Source organism: Arvicola amphibius, chromosome 11, assembly GCF_903992535.2.
Source record: "Arvicola amphibius chromosome 11, mArvAmp1.2, whole genome shotgun sequence".
Lineage (NCBI taxonomy): Eukaryota > Metazoa > Chordata > Mammalia > Rodentia > Cricetidae > Arvicola > Arvicola amphibius.
In genome coordinates, this window is record NC_052057.2 from 74,046,848 (window position 1) to 74,055,391 (window position 8,544).

The 8,544-nt window shown below is 45.6% G+C and overlaps 1 protein-coding gene across 4 annotated transcripts in view; it reads right to left on the bottom strand.

The window, feature by feature from the left end:
* The window catches only part of Cspp1 (centrosome and spindle pole associated protein 1), a 102,841-nt gene extending 94,396 nt beyond the window's left edge, over positions 1–8,445 (bottom strand). For 3 of the 4 annotated variants that reach the window (XR_005287368.1, XM_038347306.1, XM_038347304.1), the window contains exon 1: positions 6,662–6,751. The gene's annotated coding sequence lies outside the window, so the exon portion shown is untranslated. Of the gene's footprint in view, positions 1–6,661; positions 6,752–8,302 lie in introns of those variants that run through there. The other variant, XM_038347305.1, reaches the window with a different exon arrangement.
* Between the last annotated feature and the right edge of the window lie 99 nt (positions 8,446–8,544).

Consider the following 8,544-nt stretch of genomic DNA (forward strand, 5'->3'; position numbering starts at 1 on the left):
AGAAACCCTGTCTCGAAAAAAAAAAGAAGAAAAGAAAAATTAATTAAACTCATTGGGTCATTTTAAAAAAGACATGAACATGGAAAGGGAACTTTTTGGAAAAAGGAAGAGGGTAGGTGAGAGGGGGAGATAATAATGGAGGAGTAAATGTGGCCAAAATACATTTCTGGGCACAGTGACACATGCCTTCAATCCACTACTAGGAGGCAGAGACATACATAGCAAGTTCCAGAACACCCAGATGTTTCAAAATTTTAAAATAACACACATCTGCAAAAATGTTCTATTTAAAATAGTGTTATGTATAGTTAATTTATTAATAAAGAACAATATTATTACCTTTATTTGATACACTGAAGCTGACTAGCTTTGCTTGCCCTAAAACAATGATTTCTCGGATAGTAAGGGCACATACATGCAGAAAATAGCCACAGAATAACATTTGCCTTATTCAGACAGTAAGAGCTACATGCCCCAGGCATAGTCCTAACACGGCGAAGAGACTGATGGAAAAGGTAATCACGAGGAAGGCTGGAAGTGACAGGACACAATCCTAGCACTAAGGAGGCAGAGGCAAGTGGTCATTCATCCAGACAGCCTGTTCTGCACTCTCAGTTCCAGGCCAGCCAAGACTACATAGTGAAGCTTGCCCAATCCCCACAAAAAGCAACAACAAAAAAGACCAAAAGAAGCATGAAGCAGGAGATCCTGTGGGTAACCTAAGCCAGTCTCTGTGATGAGACAAGAAGAGCAGGTCCCTGAGGTGCCACAGAGCTCGTATCTTACTGCAGTTGAAGTGTCCCCGCATGCTGCCTCCCTGGTGCTTAACAGTGAATATAAGCCTTGTTCTGAGACGCCATGTCTCTGTGCGACTCTCCTGACAGAATAAGAACCCACAGGGTCAGTGCCCCTCTGTAGCCCCTCCCCTCCGCCAAACCCAGAACACCAATCATCTCATATCCACTCCATAAGTCTAACTCTGAAGTGTCACATAAATGGACCACATAATAGACAGTATGTTCCCTAGTCAGCTCAAGATTAGTTTTTCTACGACCGGCAACCCAGGATTGTGATTGGCAACCAAGGACAAAGACAATAGCCCGTGTGATGTAGGTGTGTCTTCTATCTATCTGTTGATTTCATTTGTTAATAAAGAAACTGCCTTGGCCAGCCCTTAGGTGGGTGGAGTAGACAGAACAGGAAGAAGGAAGTGAGGTAGATGGCTCAGACAATTGCTACGCCTCTCCTAAGTGGGGCAGACTGCCATGACTCTCCTCAGTGAGCCAGATGCGATGAAGCCAGCTGCCAGGCCAGACATGCTGAAACTTTCCTGGTAAGACACTGCTCATGGTGTTACATACATTATTAGATATGGGTTAGTCAAGATGTGAATAAGAGGCTGAAAATAATGGGCCAGGCAGTGTTTAAAAGAATACAGTTTCCGTGTAATTATTTCGGGTGTAAAGCTAACCATGCGGGAGCCGGGCGGGATGAAAAACAGGCCTGCCCGCAGCTCCTCACTACACCCGTGCTCTCTGGAAAACCTCCAGAACCTCCCTGACCAAGTACTCTTAGGGCTACCAATGCCGAGCACTGAGATTATCATTTAATAATTTAATTTGTGGGAACAGCACAGCCCATCCCCAGGTACCTTTCATCCATTTAATAATTTAATTTGTGGGAAAAGCACAGCCCATCCTCAAGTACCTTTCATCCAAACTCCTTTTATTTTTAATTTTATTTTGTAATTAGCTTAGAAGATGTTATGCAGATCACTGTGGGTAAGGGTATTAATGGTCCTACCCAGCTGGACCACGGTAGACAAGATGTGCCCACTGCAGCAATTAGTAGCATGGCTGTTATGAAGGGATAATCAGTTACTGTCTGCATGGATCTGAGGTCTGCCCCCACGGGAGTGGATCCATGCCTAGTATTGTAAAGCTGGTCAAAAGGCCATGGCTAAGGGAACACACTGTCAAACTGCCTGCTAAGTATTTGTGCTCATACCCATAGATGTGTGCAACTATGCACGCAGGTCAGAGATGCTTCCCTCTGCAGGGCCTGCTAACACAGACTCAAGTCACCAGCACCGAGACTAAGTGGCTGTGAGTGTGTGGGCCCGAAAGGGACGTGTATATTCCACACCCAGAATGTGGAAGCACCATGGAAAGGGGGTGAGAGAACCTAGGAGCGGGGGATGGAGAGGGCTGTGAAACGCTTAGCTCTGGATCAGAAAAAGCTGGGGCTCTCATGAAATCACAACAGCTGTGGTTACCTGCGCAAGACCTGTATGCCTCTGGGTAGATTAGTCACAACTTTCTGAAAAGATCACTTTCTTCACTGAAGCTAATTTTGTTTTTCTTAAGAAAGGGTCTTACCATGTAGCCCTGACTGGCCAGAAATTCGCTATGTAGTCAGGCTGGTCTTCACTTACAGAGAGCCACCTACCTGTGCCGCCAGAGTGCACAACTACACTGAAAAAAAACTACAATGTTCCAAACATATTTTTTCCTAAAACCTCATCAAATTTAATGAGTAGCAAAATATTTAACAAATTCTGAAATTCACTTTAAGTAACAGTAACCACAACAAAACATACATTAACCAACGACCTTTTTCCTGATAATGACTCTTGCCGAAGACTATCAGGAATACTACTGAAGTCAAACAAGTTAGGTGAGTCATTTACTACACCACTGGTGTATGGATGCATCAAACACACACCAATGGCAACCCCTGAGCTTATTAGGAAGGTATTAGAAAAGAATTCTATGACTGGAGCTTGACTTGGGTGACTTAGGAGAGGGCATAAGAAAACAGAACTTTGCCATGAGGAAGTAGGGAAATTCTATGACGGGACATCTTGATGAATCTTAACTACAGCAGGAGATTAAAATGTAAACAAGCAACACTCCAGTACTGGGGATCTGTTTCCAGTCGGAGTGGCTTAGCTCTTATGCCCAGAAACAGGATGTTATCTGAAGCTGATATTCTGTACAACTGTTTATTGTCAACAGAACGTCATAGTGAGCCCCAAAGCAGTTCCTGGCACCCCAAAGGCCTAAACCATAAAACACCTGTAGCTCTCGTGTCTGTTTTTCTCATTATTCCTAAAAATGGGCATCAATTTATGGAAGACCATTTCAGCCACAAAATTGTGCGCAAATTATTTAGTGGATAATGGGGGCTAGGTTGATGGGCAAGGCCTATATACAAAACACTGTAAGAATGTTTATAATTTAATAATTAAATTCCACCCCCCAAATCAGGTCAAAGAAAGCAACAGAATTCCACAATGTCTAGACACTATATAGAATGTACAATTACATTTTCCATGGTATTATTATCAGGTGCTTTTCCTTAGTAGCTACAAACAGAGTATGTAGATAACAAATAGTTTTCAGGAAAGTAGTTCTGCTAAAAGACCTGAACTAGAAACCCACTGTTCATCGTTTACTGATTCTGGTTAATACAAGGTATGTTCTTTAAGCTATATCTAGGATTGCTCATTTATAAAATGGAAGTGCTAATTACTACAGAGTTATGAAGAAAAATTATGCATCACACATGTAACAGGGAATCTGATACTTGTCACTGCAGCAATTTGATGTCATTCTATTTCCACAGTCTTCACGTACTTACACATTCACCTTGTAAAAGGCACAGCTCACAAAAAGAGCAAGTACTTAGCATATGTAAGATTCTGAATCCATTTCTAAAAAAAACAAAAAAGAAGATCTACTTTAACCTCCCCTACAAAAAAAGTAAAAGAGCCAGGCAGTGGTGGCACACGCCTTTAATCACAGTCGGATCTCTGTGAGTTTGAGGCCAGCCTGGTCCACAACAGTTCCAAGACAGGCTCCAAAGCTACAGAAAAACCCTGTCTCAAAAAAACAAAAAAAAAGTAAAAGAAAAATCAAGAGAAAGAGAAAAAAAGGGGAAAGGGGCAAGAGGAAAGGAGGGAAAGCCTCTAGATTTAAAGTATAGTGAGTTTTAAATTATTAGTTACCAATTCTTGGTTGTCATAATCCAAGTCAACATACGGGAAAATGTTCTTTATCCTTCTCTCTCCCAAGTAGGACAGAGCACATATTCTCCCCAATATGGGAGCATGAGAAATGGAACGTGACTCTCATGTAAATCAGGGTACTACTCTAGACTGCAAGGGATGCTAGATTTGTGGGGAAGGTGGGTAAAATAAAATATGATCCTTGCCCTAATATTCAGATCATATCCCCTGCCACAATGATAGTTTAGTCAGTCTGGAATTTGGGGAGCAAATATGAGATTAATTTTAAAGAATTCAGTAAAAATGCCAACAATTTAAATATCTCTGGAACATTCATCAACTATATAGGGAGTTCCAGGATAGCCTAAGCATATTATATGGCAAGACACTGTCCCCCACAAAAAATAGCATTATTATTGTTGATGATATTGGGTTTGGTATGTATGTCTATTAATGGGCTGGGGTTGTAGCTTGGATAGCAGATCACTGCCTAGTTGGTGTGAGACCCTAGATTCCATCCCCAATACCTAGTGAGGAGGCTGATTTCTGTTTGGTATGGTGGCTCATACTTTTATAACCCCAGTAATTAGTAGGGTGAAGTGTCAACAACAGCTCAGGCTATATAGTGAGACCTTATCTCAAAAATATCATAACCAAAAATTATTAAAACTATAGGAGGCAGTGCCCTGCAGAAAATGACTCTACAGCAAGAGAAAAAGACTAGGGACAAACCCTAGGGGAGAAATAAGGCAGGGAGCGGGGGGGGGGGCGCCTGTAAAAGAGCTGTGGCAGGCAAAGGGAGAGATGAAGTCTACCCTGCAAGGGTCTCAGCCTTTTCCTCCTCTGCAGATGACATTCTCATGAACTGACTACAGATATATCCAGACTTTGACAAATCACTCCAAGTTTTTCTAAAAAGCATATGCTCTATATTGCTGAAGGAAGAACACAAGGTTGGAGAGCAGGACACAAAGTTGGGCATGAATAAATACATGAAAGCATTTAAAGTTTGAGCAACTATTTTCAAAACATTAACAGTAGCAGCAGGCAGACAGGAAGTAGCTTTGGCTATGCTGAATTGCTAATACACTTGGTCCAACTGTACTGACATTTTGTGTTTTAACAAATAAAGCTTGTCTGAAGATCAGAGTGCAGAGCTAAGCCACTAGATTCCAGGTGGTGCCATATCCCAGTACTAGGAAGGTGGAGACAGGAGTTATATGGCTGAGCAGAGGGAGAGAGGAATAAGGCAGGAGGAGACAGAAGCTCAGATGCAGTCTGAGCATTGCAGTCTGAGGTTTGGGGGAGACATTTGCAGTCCCAACAATGCAGTCTGAGGTGCAGTCTAAAGCAGTCAGGGGAGACAGTCTGAGAACAGGATCACCCCTTCCGTCTGAGCATAGGTAGATGTAAAAGGTCTCTCTAGTGGCTGGCTGCACCGCTTCTCTGATCTCTCAGCTTTCACCCCCTAATATCTGACTCTGGGATTTTATTATTAAGAATAATTAGAATTTGTGCTACACCCAACACTTCTACTGCTCAGGAGGCGCATCACAGTACATTCAGAATGATGTTTAAAAGACAGTGTGGAGGGCTGGTGAGATGGCAGCTCACAACCAAACTGAGAGTGTGAAATTTGTTTAAATTTGTAATAGTTAAGTCAAGCTTTTCTGAAAACCACATTTAAAGGGGGGAGGGGTGTCTTGCAAGCACCCCTGCGTGATTGCATTATCTAAACCTATCTGCTCCCTTCCCAGACCATCCTTGAGCAGGAGATCCAAAAGATCTTCTCAATGGGAGCATGTCAGCAGATATTCAACACCAGAAAGTTCACAGAAAAATAAGGAGAAAAAAGTGTCTCCCTAATTTACTCAGGGTTCGTTTTTGCTTATTAACACGAGAAGCCATCTTTCATATAAAATTCAGCTTCTCAGGATAACTGGCTCTCTATAAATCCTTACACTGTGGAAGGAGAGAGAACTAAAAGTTTTGTCCTCTAACCTCCACATGCACGACGAGGCCTGCGCTCCACCCGTCCCCCAAAACAAAACGTCTTTTTTATACCAAACTCAAATTCCAAATAAAAATACTAAAACCGAGAGAGACGGTTCAAGCGTATAAAGCAACCACAGTGAGAAACAAAAAACCCAGCAGACTTCATAGAGATATGGAGATGAAGTTTGACTTGCAAAGTAAAAACATTAACCAGTCCCCGAGGTGCAAGCACTCAGTGAGGCTTAGCGCAGCCGCAGCGCGCCTGCCTGGGAGAAGGCGCGGGAGAGCCAGCACTATCTCCGGGCGTCCCGGGGAGCCGATGCCTCGGAGAGCGTCAACGCGTTGTCAGGCAACCGGCTCTCAACCACCCAGGCAGCAGCAGGTCGGGCGGCCACCCGGGAGTCTGCGGCGCGTGTGCAGGGCACCGCCCCCAGCCTGGCAGCCGCCAGCCCTGCACCTGGGACTGCGCCCGGCCACCGCCTCGCGACCCGCGCCCGCCGACCTCGACCCGGACCCTGCCCCTCCGCACCGCCCCCGCGACACCCCGCAGCTGCCCGGCTCCGCCCGGCAGGCTCGAGCCCCCGCCCAATCGCGGCGACCGTGGCCCGGGCGCGGACCCACCCCGCGGCCTCCCACACTCGCCGCCCACGGACTTACTCCCACCGACGCGGAGGGAGCCCAAGCCGCTGCCACAGCCGGTGTCCGCGACCCCCCGGCGCGGACCAGATAACCGGTGGCCAGCCCTGGCTCCGCCTCCCGGGCCCAGCCCCCCGCCCGCCTTCACTCCACCAACCGCCAGGCGCGGCCCCGCCCCTGCGGGCAGCTGGCGGAGGCCGCGCGGCCAAGGGCGCCCCCTGCAGCCCCGGAGGCCACGGTGCACACGCTACAGTGCCCAGGGAGGAGGGGAGTGGGATCCCTGTGACGTGGCCGCTGCTCCTGGCCCGGGAGGGTCTCCGCATTTGTCACGGGTAGTGTGGCAGGGAGAGAAAGACTCGGCATTCTTCTCACAGGCATTACTCCCAGCCCAGCAGTCTGGTCAACTCTGTCATGGGCTTTTATTACTATTTCAACAGGTTATTCTGTGTCCGTTCTCAGTGGCTGTGCTACCTACCCCTGGAAGTCTAGCTTCTCAGGGAAAGGGAACTAATGATACTAATGTACTCTAGCTCCTAGTGTGCCCTAAGTTATATTCTAAGGAGGTACGATTTTATTGTACGTTTTGTTATTTTGACACAGGGTCTCAAATAGTCCCCCATGGGGGGGGGAGGAGGCTCGAATTCTTTATCCTGCAGCCTCCACCTCCCACTTACTGTGATTTCTATCTAGAGCGGGAGCAACTTCCTAGCTGGTTTGTGTGATCCTTGCTTTGTTTTCTTTGCCCCTCCTCCGTGACTTTTTAGAACAGGTTTTCCGTAGCCAAGGCTAACCTCAAATTGCTATGTATGGAAGGCTTTCCTTGAACTCATCCTCCTGCCTCCACTTCCCAGCTGCTGGGATTACAAGCAGGTGCAACCACGCTCGGCTTTATACGGTGATTAAAAACCAGTTTTCTCCAACGTTTGAAGCCAATGTCAAAACCAACAGCTGGGGTGAAGAGTTAACAATCCTGCTTTTGTCTTTAGCCAACTCGTCTGCCAAGAACCTACATTAGAAGATACAACACAAAACTTGCTGAGCAAAACAAAACGTTCGCGTGAAGCGGCTACAGAGTCTTCGCGATTCTGTGGAAGAAGCAGTTACTGTCAGAGTTAACGGAGGGCATCTCTGAGCTGTAATTTTTAACAAATAGTGTGTGCTCTACAGCAGAAATGTCAGGAAGTGCATTTAAAGCAACGCTTAACAACGAATTATATTACTAAGCCAAGGGAAAAGGACTAATAAAATGAAAAGCTGGGTGGGGAGAGCTAAAAGGAGATGACGCTGGAGACGCCTGTAGGAACTGTGTTACGAAAAGCTATGATTTTTTTTCTAAGCAAAAAATAAAATATTAAAGAAAATAAACACAAATTTCATGCACGCCTTTAACTTATAGTCCTATGAGTATTGGGGGAACCTAGATACACTGACTGGAACAGGTTTCACTTTCACTGCGGGAAGAAACAGCCCAGATTCATTTTGCACTGAGAAAACGACTTCCACAGCAGGGAAGACAAACTTTACAGAGTACTAAGGGAGCCATGGCCCCTAACACTTGTATAAATGTCCCCTTATAAACACATAAGAAAAATAACCTTAGCAACCCGGGAGTTTTGCTTCCCTCCTCGCAACAGTAGCAAAAACACAAATCGAAATACCAACCAAGAGCCCGTGAGGTTTTTCCACTACGCGAAGGATTATCTTTAAAATAATCGTCACGGCTGTCTTCCCCTTCAAAACCAGCATCCAGAGCTACTTACACCGCTGTTTTTCTAGAAACATTTAGTAATTCAAAACAATTTATTTCAAGTGCCTACACTCAAAAAAAAAAAAAAGCGACCCCAGAGCTCCCAGTCCAAGCCCCACCCACACGCAACATGGCGGGGGCTGAGTCTGCGCAGTGC